General features: G+C 37.5%; 1 long non-coding RNA gene across 1 annotated transcript; it reads left to right on the plus strand.

Moving 5' to 3' along the window:
- Positions 1–12,630: 12,630 nt before the first annotated feature.
- LOC128851792 (uncharacterized) lies at positions 12,631–18,984 on the plus strand. The gene is made up of 4 exons (XR_008449238.1): positions 12,631–12,741; positions 12,934–13,010; positions 15,292–15,453; positions 17,993–18,984. It is a non-coding gene; the product is annotated as an uncharacterized LOC128851792 (long non-coding RNA).
- The last annotated feature ends 816 nt before the right edge of the window (positions 18,985–19,800 follow it).

Consider the following 19,800-nt stretch of genomic DNA (forward strand, 5'->3'; position numbering starts at 1 on the left):
GATTATTCCTGTGCACTTGTTGTCTTGGCATCCCTTTGTGTCTCATTTTCTGTAGGTGTTCCCAGGTGTACCTTTAAGCTAGCCCAAACACAAGAGCAGTCAGTGGGTTTAGGTCCATCCTGATTACCATTCCCCCCATAGTTTTTTTCTCTCCTCTTGTTGGCAACCAGATGCTTAAGAGAAGATGTAACAGTTATCTTTGTGAAAGTCAAGGCATACAGGAGCATAGTGGTCCAAAATAATTGGCTACACTAATCATAACACATAGTTCGACCAGTTAAATATTTGAAGGCTAATCTTGAAGTTTCTGCTTATCTTGTTTGGACCTCGTGTCTTCAACCTGCAAATTCAGTCATCATTTCCCAAGACATGTTATTTGTGTGGCTAGTGAATATGGCAGAGTTATTAAGGCAAGGCAATTTTCATAAATTACATGGTTAATCCAGAATATGGCATATAAAATATGCATTTTAAATTCAAAACAGACTAAAGAAATGGCAGTTCTATTAAAACACACCTAGATCGAAGTACTGCCTAATTCCCAAGTTTTATGTACCTTGTACAAACAAGCAAACACCAGAAAAGTGCCATTGTCAGCTTTGAATAGAGACAGCCAGCTATTTTTTTATGGGCAAGTATAGACTTCACATACATAACCTGAATTAGTTTTCTTAATCTACATCCTGCTCTTGTTTCTCTTGTGGCATTTTTTGGTTCATAGGGTAATCTACTCTTTACTATGAGATCTAGTACCCTTCAGTGACAGAAGGCAAAGATAAAATAGACCTTCAGAGGTCCCTGTACTTGCCAGGTGATTTCATCAGCATGTGTTAGTGACAAAATAACATACAACACTCCTGGGGTCCATATGCACTCATGGATCTGTTGCAGGTTGCAGATTTTTATCTCCTTTTATCTCCGTGCAGCTGGAGGGACATCCTCCTGGGAAGTGCCAGCTCAGGGTGAGACACCCAGGGCAAAGGGAGAGAGGGTGCTTCTGGTGGGGGGCATCCCATAAAGCCAGGCATGTGAGCGAGTACTCACTGGTGGGGACAGGGCAGACAAAACAGCCCAGTCTGATGCATTGTTCAGCATCATCACTGACTCTTTAAAGAGTAAGTGCTGCAGGCTCAGATTTAAGGGGCTGAGTACCTGGCAGCTGGAAGGACGCTGTTATCTTTCCATGAGAGTAGTCATCACTGCTGGTGACAGATCACAACAAAACTGAATAAAAGCACATCTATTTTTCACAGCGTTCTCTGCCTTTCCCTCCCATAAACAGCAGGGGTTTGTATGTAAATGTTTCTATTGTTTCAATATTCTTATTTTCCTCATTCATATTCGAAGGTATTATTGTTAGTGCCAACTCATTTGATTTATTATTTAGAGAAAGCACTTGTTCAAAAAGTCAGCACTGGATATTAAATGATGATTGCTTGCAATGAATTTCTTCTTAACATCTGCAAAGACAATTTTGCCTTTTCTTCTTCCACTTAACTCTAAATGAGAGATCTTAAGCATAGTTAAATAGGATTCATAATATTATGCTGACTGAAAATAATCTTGAAATGGGAATATGAAGGCAAAAATAGTTATCCGTATACAAAATCCTCTTCCCTCTGAATTTATAAAAAGAGGGAAGATGAGAATGTTGTCTTTGGGAGAACATTGCTATTCCTGATTATGTATGTAGTGAAGAGAGAGGAAATTTCAGGGTCAGAGCCACCGGCTTACTGGAAATTTGGATCTGACCAATTGCATTTCCTTTCCATTCTCTAGGTCTCAGGCTGTTGAAGTTAATATTTTAGTATATGATTAGCAATTAAAAAAATTTTTTTGTATTCTTAACTATATGCTACCTAAAAATACAGCCCAGACTGATTGGATTCAAGAGAAATTCTCTGCTAATTTGTGTAAACATTGTATTAGATTCATATTCACTCAAAATTTTTTTGGCATTATTGTTTTTTTGGCCAAGCAAGTAACATCTTGGTAACTTTTTTATTAGCATCAGTGCCATGATAAAGAAGTAAGATAATGCCCCCATTAATTGAATTTTTATTATAATTTTTACACAATTGCTTAAAAAATTCTTGTGCAAATGGAGCTGCTGAAGGCACTCTATTATCCTTGAGAAACAAACATGAAGGTAGCTGTAAATAAAGGTGTGATTTAAATGCTCACTGCCACTAGCCATGTTAGAGAGATGGAACAAAGGGAGAAAAAAGAGAATAGAATTACAGATTTAATTAAAGACAATCATCAAGAAGGCTGGTAAAACAAGCAAGTATGTTATTTTACAATGTCTTAGCATGAAGTCTGTGAAGACATTTAAGTTTCTAGTGTGCTTTGGTGATCCGTTTTTGTAATACAGCTCTCTTTCCACCAATAGGAAAATACTGTTGGATAGCGAGTAAGTACATTGATGTCTGTCTTTTCCGTGGGAATAAAAAGAACTAAGCAGTTTTGGTTTAAAATATTTGGCTCCCTTAGAAAGTACAGCCATAGTACAACACTGAAGCAGAAAGTAGTTTCTGACATAGAATACAGCATAGTATTTATGAATATATTATTATGGATTGTCAAATAATTACATTTTAATTTTATGATACATCCTAACAAGAGTGACATGAGATGCAGAGCAGGCAATTCCTAAAGAAATATTTTTCCCGCTTTCCCATCTAGATTATGACAAACAGTAAAAATTACTTCAGCTACAGTACACCTGAAACCCACAATCATATTGTGTTCTCACTTCAAACCTTCTAGTTTGAGTACCCTACCTTTCTGCTAGATCTTACACATCTGCTAGAGAATGAGGAAACATTATAAGACAAACTGATTGGACACTTGATAATTATAAGGGAGCTGGAGAAAGGCACTGTAATAGAATATTAGCTCAATTTTTTCTCCTCTTATTCAGAAGATGTAGTTGTTTTATTAGGTATCAGCATGCTTGATGGTGTGAAGTGACCTAAACTTTTATTCAGCATTCATTAGACATGGTTTTCTTACTAAGAAGAAAATTCAGACTTAAACCTGTCAACTATGTCTTTTTTTCTGAACCATTATATATTCCACGTAGGCCACACAGGTTACAAAATATTATTCTGAAAGCAAATTATTCTGTTGCAGTGGGGTTTTTTTATGTCTCTTCATCCTGCAGCTTGCCTTATTTTCTAAAGGCCATAGAGTGGGCTTCAAAATAGATAAATTGATAACTAATGTATTTTAGAAGTCTATATGATTATTTTGGAATGGGTAATTTTCAAGAATATATGTAGATGTGTACATGCATATAATTCTTATTCTTGTTTTTAGACAACTTTTTAAACAGAGATGGACTGTCATTGGGAAAGACAGTAACAAGTGCATATTCAAATCTCAGTGACTTCAGATGAAATGTATGTTTATAAACGTTGTTCTGAACAGGGATACTTACCTGACCCAGGACCTTGTGAAAAGGACGCCTAAGAAGATACAAGCACTTAAAGAATTTCATGTGTATGCAGCTGCATAATTGTACTTGAGTACAATGTGTTGGCGTAAGGTAAGCGCTATTTAAAAGATACTGGTGGTAGGAAGGTGCAGCTGGCTCCCCGTGGTTTAGGAAATTGATTTAGGAAATTTCTGCTCAAGGGAGGATCAGTGGTTAGAAGGACTGGTCAAGGCTTCCAGCCAAGGACCAGAGCAAAATACGAGTCTTGGTAAGACCTCCTTGAGTGCGCATTGACCTAGGACAACAGTTTCCAGTGACACTGCTGGGAATCTTCACTTATGCAAATGACATTAATGAGACTATGATGATTATCAATCCAATAGACTATAATGGCTCTTTCTCAGCCTGTAGATGTCTGGTTATAGATCTGTATTTAGGGACTCTTAAATATACCTCGTGAATGACTTGGCAGACCAAAACTGCTTCAAAAGAGACATTGCAGTTGGTATAAATCCTTCTCAGTTCTCAGATAAGTGAGCATCACTTCGGAGGGTGCCTCACATGCTCACCACACTCAGAAGCTGACAACGTTACTATTAGTGCTAGGATTTGTGATTTACTTCTCTCATTTCATTATTGTCACAGTTTTTAAACCTCTCTTTTATGTGGTCAAGCAATTGCAACCAAATTAAAGAACTGAAATCAGATGGACACTTTTTATCAGAGGAAAGAAAAAATTGTTCCTGGAACATGTAAGCTGTTTCTTTGTGTACTGCAACTTAGTGTTGCTGTATACATTCGTGGGTTGTTTTTTTTCCTTTCCTGTTTCCCTCTATTTTTTTTCCCCCAGAGTGTATCTGAATTGTGTCTTTGCATATGAAATTTCAGCCTAGAGCTAATTGTTACTGCTGATGAATTATAAACTGCTTAAAGATAGGCTTATAAAGGAAATACTGTCATTCTTGGGTACAGCAGCTTGAACTTGCTTCCCTGATAAACCATATTTTCCTCCTTAAATAAGTTCTATTAAGTTATCTACAGCTTTCAAATTCTCATCCTCATACATTTCTTTCATTATTCCCCTGTGGACTTATCCTTGTTGTTTTGAAAAAGATAGTCTCAAGTCTGAGCCTGTACTTCCAAGTCCTGCTCTTTGTTGCCTAAGGAGTATACAAAGGTTTAGATTGCATCTTTTCAATGCATTATGGCACTGCAGCCTAAAGCCAATACTTGTTTTTTAACTGGCAACCTGCCTGTACGAATGGAGGAAGCAGATTGCCTCTTTGCTGAATACTTAGACAAGGTACTGATTTAACAACAGTGGACAAGCAGCTGGGAGCTGGGCTGTCAGCCTGTCACACACTGACAAATCTGTTGTTCATATTCAGGCAGGATGTTCCAGTTAGATTGCCATCAGTATCATCCATCTACCACAGGCATGCGAGGCGTACCGGCGTCTCCTGCATACCCATAGACAAAATGCTGGTGATACAGCTTTCTAGGGGAAACTCAAGAAAACAGCTAATTTGCTGTGATCTCCTGCAATACATCCAGGGAGGCGGCAGATACGATTTTTGTCTGTCTCTTTGTCTCCTCATTTGGTATGCTGGAATTATGCGTGCAAATTGTTGGTTTCTCCAATCTCATGTCTCAGGCATGAAAGGAAATCTCTGAATGGAGCCTTACCACTTCTGATAAAGACATGAAAGCTTTTTCAAAAGCCTATGCAATAAAATGCAGTCTAACAAAAATAGAAATAATAAAATAAGAAACATTGGTTAATAAAGATAAATTGAAATTGCATTGTTCTGGCTTCCAGAATAATTTTGAACATATTTTCATATAGCTGCTAGATTTGTAACACTAAAATAATACTCTCTAGAACAATTTCATTCACATACTCAAGCTCAGGCTGTGGGTCAACTCTCAGCTAAAACCTGTCTGTCTATATTCACATTAATCAGTTGGAGTCCATCTATATTGGCTTTGTATATAAGAGTATGTATGGGAAGGGGGTGTTTGTCAAAGCTGTAGAACATGTGCTGTAATTATTTTATCACCGATGTATACTTGCCTATTTCTTTTTTAATTTGGAAAAGCTGCTTTTAAATACTCTGATTATATATTCAACAGATTATAGTTTTATATTATCTGTCCTTATGTCAAAGTTATCCAATTTGCGGCCCCATGTGCCCTTTATCTTCTCCTGTTCCAGCTCCAGATCTATAATCCCAAAGCCCACAAAAAGAACTCCTGAATCTAGCTAGGGGGGAGGAAATGGTACATCTGTATAATTTCATCTGAATTCGTCATCTGATTTTGCTGCTGCCTGTTCATCACCTCTGAGTGATAGAAATAACCCACAGCTTTCTCAAAGAAGTGACAGAGGAAGAAGTCCAGTTGACTTACTACTTATTCTCACAGCGGTATATTCTATTTTACATTTTTAGACCTACACTGGTGTAATTTAAAACAGTAATGGCTGTGAAAAGTGGTAAGCTAGTCAAATTCTTAATATTAATCTGTATCTTTTTAGGTGTTACCTTGATACTGTAAAAATCATAATGTGACATATATTTACATAGTGTGCAATTTAATCAGCTAGTATCTTCAAGCCCTCTTCCCATGCCTTTTCTGGTCAGGAAAGCCACTTACCTTCACTATATTTTTCACAGTAAGGTTCAAGATCTTCTGGAAAACACTGAGTTCATGTAGATTAGTTAAGTCAGTTTTCAGAAAGGAAAAGAAGAATCTTGTAATTTTCTGGCTTTTTTGGTTTGGGTTTTTTCTTAGTACACCCACCAATAAGAAAGCTTGTAAGTAGAAAATAGGGCAGTACAGATTGCAGTAAATTTCCATGCAATACTGGGAACAATATAGAAGGTCAGTAAAAACATATAAAGAAGGCAGGCAGATGATGGTCTCTCTATATGCAATATGCTGTTGATTCTTCATTTTTAGAAACAGTAAATTTGATTCAATCTTTCATCCCTCCCTAAAAGAAATCTTAGTTGTCTTTCTACACATAAGGAAGGGATAAAAACAGAAATATCTTTTTATAATTGTTTATGGGGTTATTTTTTTATAAAAATTGTGTTTCCAAATATGAACACGTGAAAGCATTTCCTACTGAAGATGCTTTAAAATTCATGAAATATTATTCTCTCACTGTGGGGTATATTGACACAAGTGAATTACATAGCAAATTTCCCAAGTGATGAGCTACAGCAATTTTTTTAATTGTTGAAATCTAGTGCCTGGTGTCTTAAAATATCCCTACAAGTTCATCAGGTGGTACACAGCTGTAGACGTAGAAGGTAAAGGGTCTTCTAGATCCTTGTTAAAAATCTAAATAAAACCTGAAGGAATCAAACTGCTTTTGTTGATTAATGTGAATAAAAAACATGATTTAAAAGCTTTTCTACATGGTCACATGTTGAAGCTAAGCTCCGACTTTTTGTACACAAAGGTACAGACATCAGTTCCTTATCTTTATGAAATCGCTGGGTTTTCTTTGCTCTGAAACCTCAGTGATTTTTGATTGACAGAAAGATTACCTAATAAACCTTCACCACAAACTAATTAATCACTGTGAATACAACACTAAATTGGCAAGCATAAAAAAGCAAATGAGATGGGTGTTGAAGACTGTTTTCAAATGACCTTAGTTAAAAGCCAAGTACAGTGTGTCAAAAGCATCAATAATATTACACTGCTAGTAAACTTTCTTCTTTACCAGAGCTGCCTGCTCACAGGAAGCACGTTAGGGTGAGATATTGAGTGACACCATTCACAGCTGCACAAACCCTAACACATTCTGGTTAGTAAGAGTGGGGCATCTCCTCTTCTGAAAGGGACTTGGGCAGGACTGGGATCTGGTTTATAGTTTCTCTGTGCCTCTTTTGTAATTATTAGTTACAATTATTGCTCTTAAAGAAAACACTTGATTGTAGTAATTATCCTGATGTAGAAATTTCATTACATCCACAAGCCACTCTTTCATTCTCTTACTGGAAGACTGGCAATGCAGCAAGTAGGTTTCCTCCGGTCACATCAACCCCTGTGAGCTATGAGAATACCTCTTCCTCACGCACAAGTTTAACAAAGATAAAGCCACCACAAAGTGATATTCTTGACAAGTTTATCTAAGTCTGAGGCTTAGGTCAATATAAGATCTTAGTTCTCCACTTTCTTTTTTCTTTTCTAATGATTGAATACCACTACAGTCTTATTTATGGCTCAGGTATAGGGTATACCAGCATCACCACAGGAAATACACTTGTCAATTTTTTAAGCCTTGAAATTAAAGACAGGAGAAAGCTCTCATGGTTTTTATCCTACTCAGATTGTTCCCTCTGTTCAGGGAGGCTAATATCAGGGATTTTGTTCAGGCAGTCCCTGCCAAGGTTGAGATACACAACCCCCCCAGGAATACATCGCCTTTGATAGAACAACTACCTCTGCTGCTAATTCACTTTCCTGTGCAGAGCTGCAGGGGTGAGGGGGAGGAGGGAAGAGGGGACCATGGTTTCAGTGGTGGGAGTAGGAACAAGACAGGCTGCAGGAAGGGGTTGTGGAGCCCCTCTGCCACTTAGAAGAGTGGAGGAACAGAGTAAAACAAAACAAAAAAGATTAAAAGTAAATTAAGAAATACTGCAACAGTGAATCAAAGCAGTGGGAAGGATACTGTGCGATTTTTGGCAGATGAGGAAAGCAAGAATAGTGTTTCCGTCTATAATCACAGCCTGTTAAAGTCTGGGTCTATATCCTTTCAGCTATGTGCTGCCAGGTACTCCAGCTTAACATCAACATTGTATTTCATTAATGCATTGGTTTATTCATTCATCTAAGGAGAGGGTGAAATAGGCTTTCTTTCCTGCAGTTTTCAAACAAGTATCTGGATACCCTCTCAGTGGCTTGCTTTTTGTTTCTGATCTTTTTCTTCTTCATCAATTCCTATGTAAACTGATGGAGGTTGTTTCTGTGTTCCATATATATGTGAGGAGACAAGTGCAGTGACTAACTTGAATCCACCTGGTACTTCTGCATTTCTCATTCCTCCACTTAAGTGGAATTCACTTAAAATAATAATTTCAGATTTGTGGACTTCAATTATTTTCTTCCTCTTCCTAAGATTCAGGTTCATAATTTGACAGACTTGTAAAATTTTTATTTTATAAATTAAGCTAGAATCAAAGTAGTCTGGGGATTGGGGAATAGGTAGTCCTGGGCTTTTTCATGAATATAGACAAGACCTGTCTGGCCTTCAGCACTGCAATACCTTGTCTGTCCAGCAAGGTACTGTTTGCGTGGCTGGCCCTGTACAATGCTCCGTCTCAATAGCTAAGGAATGAAGGAAACCTCTGACACTACAAGTATTCAGCTTGGCAGAACTACAAATGAGCACAAAAGGGATGGTGCGCAGTGGGTAGTTGCAAGGCTGAAGCCTGTGGGAAATTTTAAACAGGGTCCGAACAAACCTCAGCCAGAAGTAGACTGCCAGTGACAGCATTTTCATCTTTTGTCCCCTTCTAGTTATCCGTGTTGCTTTTATGGGAGCATGCATGTAATTCCTGTCTCCTCTTGCCCCAGCGATGGATCTGCTGGAGCTGTCTTGGAGGAGCATGTTGGTATGCAGCTGGGTCGAGGTGGGTACGAGCTGTCTGCTTGAGTCCAAACCTCCCTGCCGAGCTCCAAACACAGACATCGCCTTTAACAACGAGCGGCAGCAGCCACCGCCGCCGCTTCCAGGGATTTTAATGAATTGGCCGCTGTTCTGCAACCCACTTATTTGCCTCCTGCAGGCCCCCCGCCTCTCCGCCGGTTTCTTCCCCTCCCTGCTCCCATCCTGGCTGCTCCCAGGCAGTGGGGAGAGGGAGAGAGGAATTATTTATTGTGTGCCTGTTGAAAATGAAAGGCTTTTACATTTTAATGAGCACTAAATAGGAGCGAGGAAATATTGTTCATTAGCTGTAATATGTGGAATTGCTTGAGTGAACTTCCTTTGGAGGCCGCTTTAAACGGTTCACTCAAGTAAAGCCGTTTGTATGGTAATTAAGGGAGCATTTTTCTGTCAACATCTGTGCTGCTATTTATAACGCCGAAGGTATCTTATTACTCCACCAGAGAAACATTAAAAAGGGTGGGCAGAGGGGAGGTTGTATTTTATATATATGTGTATATATATATATAATTACTGTTTTCTCTCTTCAAAACCTCTTCCTTGATTCCTTTTTGCTTTTTTATGCTCTTCTTACTCTTCCCACCACCCCTCAATTTGCCAAGGAGAAAAAAAAAAAATCCTGTCCACTATTTCCTGATAGTAAGGATTATCATTTTGACATCTTTTCATTAATCATACCCTTTACTCAGCAGCCAGGCAGGGAGACTCAAGCTGCTTGGCAAAAACGAGAGGCCTGTGTTTTTGGAAACCATTCACTGTCCCACTTCTCTCCACCGGAAAATAGATGCCTTTTGGCTGGATTGTTGCAGTGTCCCCAGAGGGGTAACAGAGCGCTGCCTCTGTCCTCTGTGCTTCCCTCTGGTAGCGCTGCTGCAATAGAGCCAGCCCGAGCTCCTGGTGGTCTGCCATGAGGAGAGTGAGGGGGCAGAGGAAGTGATGGGAAGAAATAACCTTTAGCATATTCGGTGTCCGTATACTATTTAAAATTTTAGATAGGTATTTTGACTTTGCTGCTCTGAGGAAAAGAGTTTGAGTGTAATGAATGGGCCTCAGTTTTACATACAAAAATACAAGGATTTTTATTCGTTTGCTTTCTTTTGATGACACCCAGCTACCCTACGCCAGGGCAATAAGCAGCTGTCACTAGATAGAGTATTACCCTTACTTTGTCCCTCTTCGATTTTTCCTGTACTCATAACAATAACGGTCACATCCCAAATGCAGCTCATCACTTAGGGAGATGGGAAATTATATTCTTTAAAAGCTGGAATTGCCGAGGCAGAGATTCACATTACTCAATGCTCCTGAGCAATGCCTCCCAACCTGCTTTGTTCTAGTTAATTTCCAAAGACCTGCAAGCCACCCCCCATCATGGATGTGTGTAATTCATGCTTTCCTAGATTTAAGTGTCTTCCTCCTTCACTTTCTCATGTTCTGGATGTTTCGCTTATGCTTCTGCAGCTTTAGGTCTCTTTTTAAAGCTCTGACATAATTTTCTCCCTCCCCTAAGCTAAAGCTGCATTTGGGATGTTTAGATGGATTTTTCATTGGTGTTTTCCATGACTGCTAAGAAGGCTTCAGAGAAGAGAAGAGAATATTAATTTAGGGCTGTGAAGATTTTACCTTTTTTTACTAAAAAGAATTTCACTACGTATGTGGCAAAACGATTGAGGAAAAACAAGGAACAGAGTTAAAGCTTGCTAGAGCGCACCAAAAAACATTGCTCTATAGAAATTAAATATGCTGTGCCAGAGCCAATAACTTTTATAGATTTTTCTCTACCTGTAATGAGGGAAAAACATAAATGACTATCATAAAAAGTAAACATTAGAGATAGAAAATCCCTTTTACAGCATTCAGTCCATCTTTCTGACAATAACAAGTTGTTCCCCGTAGTATGTTTTTCTAGTGATTCCTCCAGTCTGGTGTTAAACATTTCAAGTGATGGGCCTTTGTGTTCCCCTGAGAGATGGGCTGAAAGCTTAGTGCATTCAATGTCAGTAAGTTTTTCTTGGCAACTTTAATTTTCTCTATCTGTATTTCTTTCTATTGGTTGTGGGATATCCCTGTAATTACTTCTGTTCCTTTGAATTTTCTTATCAGTGCTGTTTTGGAGGTATTGTATCATGATTCTATATCAACATATCAGCAAAAATTCTAGTTACACGTATCTTTGTTATTCTTGTCTTACATTTTAAGTTATAACTATAGTTTCCTTAATGTTTGCATCCTCTTTACAGAAAAAGAGCTCATCGTATCACTACAATCAATATTACTGTTCTTTTATTTTAGTGGGTAACAAAATCACAAGACCCTGACATCTGCTTTTTTTGGTAAAGGGCCAGCACTGGTTTCAGAAAAAGGAAAGCTTTTCCAAAGATAAAAATTACAAGCAGACAGAGAAAAAGTAATGGAGAGCAAAACCGTACAACAAGTGAGAGAGGTCTGAAAATAAAGGGGAGGTGTTTTCCAGAGGAAAGCAAACCAATGAAGGCCTCTGATACAGAAATCAGCAATTTACCTGAAGATTAAGAGCATTTTATAGTCAAGGAAAAATGGAAATTTGCCATCATCAGCACAAATACACAGACTAGTTCTGATAGAGCTGTACGGCACTCAGCATGCACCCACCCACGGAGGGAATCATAGAGGCTACCAACACTACTGCACTTCTGGTAATGGATGTTCAGGTGTACACCCATTTACAAACTGGGATCACAGCAAAGAGCTGAGGGCTGTTTGATGGGGCTGAGGAATTTGCTTGAGAGTTGGAGTGTTTCCATGAAACCACTGGCAGGAAAGGTAGAGGCTTTCTGCCATGGTCCTTATGAATATAGACCTGCTTCTCTGGCAAAAGCAGTCCAGATTGGGACATATCAGAATGCCTGAAAAATTAAAACACTGTCTGGTTTTCAGTATGTCTAATTAACTGTGTGATAAGTGCCAGAACATGGATCCTGGAAATTTGTCTCTCTTATTTTCATTAACATTTGGAGTCTAGGTGAAATGCATATTTCGCAGGTTATTAATCATGCTTGGAGAATCATCTCTCCCAAAGCATCTGAAAACCCAATAGACTTAGTGATTTTCCAGGTAGCACTGAGAAGAGGCATATTTACTGTATAGATTTGACACAAAATGTTTCAAGGTCCAGCCTGCTGGATATCTGAAGACAAACTAGGCTCTTCCTCACCTATTGGGAGATTCCAACACTAGAAAATGTGGCAGACATGCATCTATCAAAGAGCATGAGCATAGGTAGTAGAATAGCACCACAGTTCATTTTTTGTTCAATTGGAATGAAAAAAAGTACTAATCAGAAAGTCATTAATTGCCAGGAGACTGTATAAGACCTTCTGTGTATCACACAACTTTAGATTTCCCCTGCACTTCCGTGATGTGCTCGGTTTGACTAAAGTATAACTTCCTAAAGTTATCCAATCTTGAATTGTCTCATTTTCTTTAATATTTAAACCTTTCAGGTAATTTTTGGCCAAACAGACAGAACTGAACCAGGACAACTCCAGAAGAAATGTGAAGACCTCCACTTACTGAAAATTCACTGTGACACTGGAATTGTACAATCTGCCAGTAAAGGACTAAAAAAGAAGTCTGCCTAGTAAGTAGTTACTCATATCTCTTACAAGGGGTATTTTATTTATTATTAATAAGCAATTAATTTGATTCAGTTGTTTAATATGTCTTATTTAAGAGCCTCTCAGTGAAATAAAATACCAGTCACAAAAAGCAGGAAAGGAGGAATATAAATCTGTACAGTAATTATTCATTTTCTCCTCAATTATATTTTTAGTTGTCAAAACAAGAGGTGCCAAATGAAGAAACAACTTGAAAGCAAATGAAATACTCATATCTTTTGCTCCTATTAATGTAAGTAAACTACGTTTTAAAAACTTCTTCCTACCTTACTAGTGACCAAATTGTTTTACTCAACACATTAATGTGTAGCATTATGTGGCATCATAAATTAATAGAAGGCAACTTTAAAGACATCCCTGACTCTGCATCATCAGTGCATCTCCCTCCAGTAAGGAGTTCACATGTGTGCTTATCTTTAGGTATGTGTAGCGTCTACTGGAGCTCAGTGGAAACTCACAGAGAAACCTTACTGCTTTGCTGAGTAGGAGAACATTTTAATATATGCTCAGGTACTTTTGTCAAGAGGCTTACCATGCATAAGACTTCTTGAAGGACCCTTCTGAGTTAAAAATACCTTTCTAATGAGGATCTATAGCATTCTGCTCAAGGCAATCAAGGCTCACAACATCTCACTTTTCAAAATTCTTATGAAAGAATTTTAAAAAGTTACATTAGACAAAATAAGCACAGATTAGAGTGAAAAATAAAAATGGAGAAGTAAAATAGCAGAGCAGAGGAATGTAGGCATCTCTTATTGAGCTCATTCATTTATAACCTTCCTTAAGCGACTCCATATTTATCTGTAAGCTTTTTAAGGCAAGGATTCATCATTCTGCGTGTATGCAAGAGGTGTAATGTTGTTCGGGGTGCATTTTAATATTTTAAAACAAATCATTTTCTATGGGAGTTACAGACTTTATTTGTTTTAATACCATTTTGGCGTTTGTTGACTATCTGAACAATACAATAGACACAGAGAGATAGACAATTAATCATAACATTTTCCAAAGATCAAAAACATTCTTCTTGGGTTTTGGAAGTTATAATTGAGAGTTTCCAGGTAGTGCACTGTTGTAGTATAATATCCACATGTAACAGGGCATGTTTCAGTAGTCCGAAAATACGTGCTGTAGATGTGCAGCTCCATGCATTCAGCCACCTGAGGCATGTGTTAATGGACCATTAAAACATATCCAGGAGTGTTTTAATGTTATTACAGTATGGCTTTGCAAATTTCAATTCAACTTCTGTATAAAAGAATTAATTTCAAAAATACAATTTTTACTATATTATAAAACCTCTCCTACCCAGAAAAGAAAGGGCTTTTCTGACAAGAATAGAAGACAGCAGGATACGGATATAAAAACCAATTTTTCTACCATTTTAATACATCCACTTTTGATTCTATATTGTTATATAAATAGCATAGTCCTAAGGCCTGATTTTCGTTATTGCTGACCTACCTTTCCACTGTTCTGAAATTGTAAAGGAGTCTTAAAGAACCATAAATGTAAATCATCCTCCCAGACTACTTAGCTCGCTTGCTAATTTCAATAGACATTTCTAGGTTTCTAGGTGAGTAAGACTTTTAAGCAGCTTTGGACTTCTGTTATGGAAGAAGCAAAACTAGAAATCCAAGTATTCTACCAAGTAAGTTTTGAAGTAGAAAGCTAGAACTATGGAAGGAAATACTGGATGCACCACAGGTGGTCCAGCTGTTCACACCCTCAGTAAAACATTGTCACTGACCACATCGGGTTCACAGTTAAATCTCGATTTAATTAACTATGTAAAATAATATTTGCATTCAGTACTGTTATTTTAATACTGTTGTATTCTAGTAATACAGAAATTGTTATTTTTATTATGATAGTACAGCAAACAATTATCCGTGATTTCATACTAAATCCTGTGCAAGCACTTATTGCAAGCTGTAGAACAAAGCTTATACTCCTATGTTAGTTTCTTGTTTAAAAGTCAGGAGCAGCATAAAGAGCTTGGAAATACTTGACTCTGGGTAGAGATTTCTTTAGTGCTTTGAGAGAATGCCATAGGCCACCCTTCAAAATATTTACCTTCTGCCTCAAAATAAAATATTGTCTTGGGTCAATTTAAAAATTGTATTTGGATTTTGCCTTTATTTATTTATCTATTTATTACTGCATGCCATCACACATAACTGAAACCAGCAGTCATTTAGAAATGAAGCATTGCAACACATTATTCAAAAAAGATTGTGGTTAGGTATCAAAGCACTGGTTTTCCACATTTCTTTCTAAAAACTATTTAAGGAAATAATTTACCTCTTTCTGAATTAGTTTTCTGACAAAAAAAAGTTGCAGTGGAGCTTAATATTTAGACTAGCATTGCTTAGGGCTGTGTATTAATCATCATTAACATAATAATAGCATTACAATGTTATTACATATTACTCCTCCTCTGAAGTGTATAAATACATTGAGTTGTAATTTGTAAATTTCGGCACTGCATAAGGTGCACTTTTCTTTTGCAGTGCTGCAGGAAGAGCATCAGAATAATGCCAGGTTTAACTGCCGTGTCACCACCTCAGAGCATCGGGTCCTCAAACATTAATCCCTGCTGCCAAACAGCGCAAGGGCAGAAGGTCCAGAGGGATGGCCATGATGTGGATCTGAGACTCTTCTTTTTCCTATGTGTTCGTATGATATCCATGGTTCTTGTCAGCCTCAGAATGGGAAAGTCTGACGGATGGGAATAGTATGATGGTCTAGAGCATTATAACAGCTGGTTGAATTTGAGAGCTTTTTTTTCTGTTTTTGCTTCCTCACATTGTTTTCAACTGTGGGGAGATTTTTAAGAAGATTTTTTGAAAGGAGGAAGAAGGGATGAGGGATAGAGGAGAGAGATTTGACTGGAAGCAGTGCTAAATTCCTAGGAATTAGGAAGGTATTATTAATTTCTCTACCAGTGAACACAGCCTGTAAATTCAAAACCCAGTGACGACGATTTAGGTCTTATCAAGGCTGATAGTATCTGTGCTGTCCTGTAGTCTTGTTCAGTAGATATGGCAGTGGTGTTGACTGTTGCCTTCCAGGATGGGCTTGTAGCCTTGCTTGTAATTAGATTTTCCAGTTGTAAAGAAATCCCTCAAAATTACACATGGGCTGAAATGAAACACGTCATGTATTTTCTTTGAGGTTGAAATTATATATACATATAATCTCCAAATGACTTAAAATAATTTAATCCAGTTAGAGCAAAATGTATGGTTTGAATCAGGAACTAGAGACAGTGCTAGTTAGGCACTGCAGTGTTTGACTTTAAAGCCCGCGGATGCCAGAATTTGATCTAATCTAATTCAGCATTAACACTTCGTCTTCCTCTATGGTTTAGGTAAAAGGTCATATGCTCCAAAAGTGTAATCCAGAAAAATGAGAGCATGGAGTGGATAATCCAGTAGATCCAATCTGTAAGCAAAGAGCTATCTCTTTCCTTATCTATGATGCATTTACTTCAGGGCTCTTAAAGGGTGTGAAAGAAGGTAACGCTGAACCTCATCGTGTGAGGAGAGTGGAGCTGAGAGAAGGAATCAAAAGCAGAAAAGATAAGGATAGGGAAGAGGACAGTGTGTAGTGGATAAGGTTGAGATACTCAAGCTTCGGGCAAACATGTAGAAGCACAGATCCACTGCTGCATGCTTTCCTCTTCTGCCCATAAAAGCCTGGATTTTTACCTTTTTAAATATATTTTATGTGGTTTATGTATTATGTATTTATTATACATTGGATTGTATATTTATTGTATATTTTCATATCCTATTATTATTTTACTTTCATGCATTACTTAAGAGGGCCATTAATATTTATTGTTGGGAGTCCAAAATCCACCTGTGATTTATAGATTATGCAACCTTAATTCAGTTCTTGTAGCCTGAAATGTAGCTACAATGTGGTTTTGTTATAACTAGCACTGTTATGCTGCTTCCCATAGATAAGCTAGACAGATTTTCTTGGACATTGTGCAGTCTAGATGATTGTAATCATGAGCTGGGGAGCTGTCTGTCCCCGGCCCAAGGCATGCTGTGATGGAGCAATGCAACAAGGGAGAAAAATACATCTGAAGTGTTCTGTCTGGTGAGGAAGATGGCAAAGGCTGAGTGACTACTAGGACTTAAGGAGACTGCTGTTCCCTTTCTGGAAGGCAGCTTGTGGGAGTCCTGGCTCTTAAGATATTTGTAGTTGTACATAGAATAATGAGCAGAATATTGTGCGTGTATTGATCATTAAATTCGTGTTATAATTATTATAATCAGTAAGTAATTTAATTGACAAATATTTGTCCAGCACTTCGGAAAAAAAAAGCAAGCATGAAAGTGCTCTGTACATTTAAGTACCGGTTTCAGGATTATAATAAATGATGCAGATATGACACCCCTCAGCAAGTGCCAATTATCTCTAGAGCTGTTTCAGAATTACCTTAGTAGGGGTTTTTAAGCACATCAGAAAAGAGAGACCTATTATATTGTACAAAATCTATCTATCTATCTATCTATCTATCTATCTATCTATCTAATCTATCTATCTATCTATCAGTACCATGCTGCCAATACAGCTGGTATAGGGACTCCTGTCCTGGTATAGGGACACAGCTATAGGGACTCCTATAAAAGTTTCTGGGCTAGCTGCACCTCAGTTTTGAAACTGAGGTAAGTATTCCAATAGTGTATTTTTAGCAAAAGTAGTAAGATTTTAAATATGGTATTATTCAAAATCATACTTTGTTATACAGCTGCAATTTGGAAATAACAGGATTCGGATTCCTAACCAAAGCTGGCATCGACCAAACACAAATATTTGTAATCTGAATTTAGTTTTCCAAAAGCAATTTTCCAGCCAAAATGGCTTGGTACCAGTTTCTATTTTAATTAAAACAAGAATGTTAGAAGTTAATTAGCCAACACCGGTCCTTTAAAAAATTCTGTGGTTTCTACAGGTTTCCAGATGAAGGAGGTGGAAATTTCCAAATGGACCTATGAAAGTGGCTTTTTCTACCTAGTTTTGCAGCATTTATAACGATAGGGAAAGATGGGGGTGGGGGCAGAAATACATTCAAATTCTTATTCCAAAATCCACATGAAAAAGTTTCTAAAATACTGCCCTGTGATGTGTTCAGAGATTGATTTATAATGATAATGATGCATAACTCCTAACTTTTTCTGCAATTCCCTCTTATAGGGAAATTGATAGAATTTGGAGTCTATCCTGGCGAATAGTAACAGCTACTTCAGACATGGGGCATGGCAGATGGAAAGGAAGTTATCCACACCTCAAACAAGATTGCCTTGGACATCACTTCATCACAAGGTTTCAAAAGAAATCATTTCATGTGGCTTCAAATAGCATCATACTGCAATATACTTGCTTTAATAGTCTTCAGGAAATCATTAGTTTACTCATTTTCTGAAAAGACATGTTTTAAATAAGACAATAACAAAAATAATCTCTGTTAAAACTGTATCTCTAGAAAAGATGCATAGGAAGAAGTATAGAACCGGACTGGGAAATAGAATCACAGAATCATAAAATAGTTTGGGTTGGAAGGGACCTTAAAGGTCATCTGGTTCCGATCCCCTGCCATGGGCAGGGACCCGTCCCACTAGATTAGGCTACCCAAGGCCCCATCCAACCTGGCCTTGAACATCTCCAGGGATGGGGCATCCACAGCTTCCCTGGATAACCTGTGCCAGTGCCTCACCACCCTCATTGTGAAGAAATTCCTCTTTACGTCTAGCCTAAATCTTCCCCTCTCCAGTTTATAGCCATTGCCCCTAGTCCTACAAGCCTTTGTAAAAGGTCCCTCCCCAGGTTTCCTGTAGCCCCTTCAGGTATTGGAAGGTCACTATAATATATTCCATAAATTGTCTTGAACATAGCTCTGTCGTTATTGCATTAAAAACTTGCAAGGTGTTCCTGGGAAATACCTTCACTGACGTTGCTTTAACCTACATTGAATGACCTCATGATGGACTCCAACACTTGAGCAGCAAATACTAGGGGAGGCTGAACGGTATGTGGGAAGAGAAAATCAGAGTATTGATGCACAAATGCTGACTACCATCTGGCGCAGATGTCATTTACTGCTGTTCATGAATCAGGAACCAGTTAAATTTAACATATTTAGCAGTCTGTCAATCCTTGTGCAATGCTAGATAATACAATAATTATTCTTCAAAGATGCAAATTACGTAGTTCATTGTTTTGTTAACAGACATTCTTGATTTTTTCTTTTAATTAGCATAGTTTTTAGTTTTAGGGTAATATTCTAAATATACAACTCTTACAAAATCTTTTAACAACATAAACAGCTGACAAAAGTGATCTTTCAGCTCTAGAGCAAGAGTGCTTCAAAGCTGCTTTTTGAAAGACACCTGGCAGAATTGTTACTTGAAGGATTATGTTTTCCTTTCCCTCTCACTGGAATAAAAGTGGAAGTTTTCAGCTTAATTTTTTAGAAAAACACATGTAAATTTTTTTCTAAGAAGTGTGGCTATTTTGCTGAGTATTTGTGAATAAAGCTTATATGTGACATTATGTAGCTACACATTTTAAAATATATGACATTATATAGCATTTAAAATCTATAGCATATTCGCACAAACACTACTGTGTCTGCATTTTAGTTTTTGGAGTAATATTTACATGATTACAACATTAAGTGATTAAGTTAAATGCCCTTTTCTCAACATTTTATTATAAAAGCAAATATGCTGCTTATGAGCTGCAAATGAATATATTGAGATATAATAATAGCAGCCAGTTTATTGTGCTTATATATTAGCTCATGAAAAGCATCCTGCACTGGTGACAGAAGATATTAATTTTATTAAATCTTTATCAATTTCCAGCTCCTTGGACTCTTAAAATTTAATGTAACTAGATGTAACTTCATGTAACTAGATTTTTTTTTCCTATTAAAAAGGACAATTAAAAGTGTTTTCAGAAGTTGGTTTTGGCAGCCTAAGCTAAAAAAAAAAATACAATGC

This window comes from Cuculus canorus, chromosome 3, assembly GCF_017976375.1.
Source record: "Cuculus canorus isolate bCucCan1 chromosome 3, bCucCan1.pri, whole genome shotgun sequence".
In the NCBI taxonomy this organism is placed as follows: domain Eukaryota; kingdom Metazoa; phylum Chordata; class Aves; order Cuculiformes; family Cuculidae; genus Cuculus; species Cuculus canorus.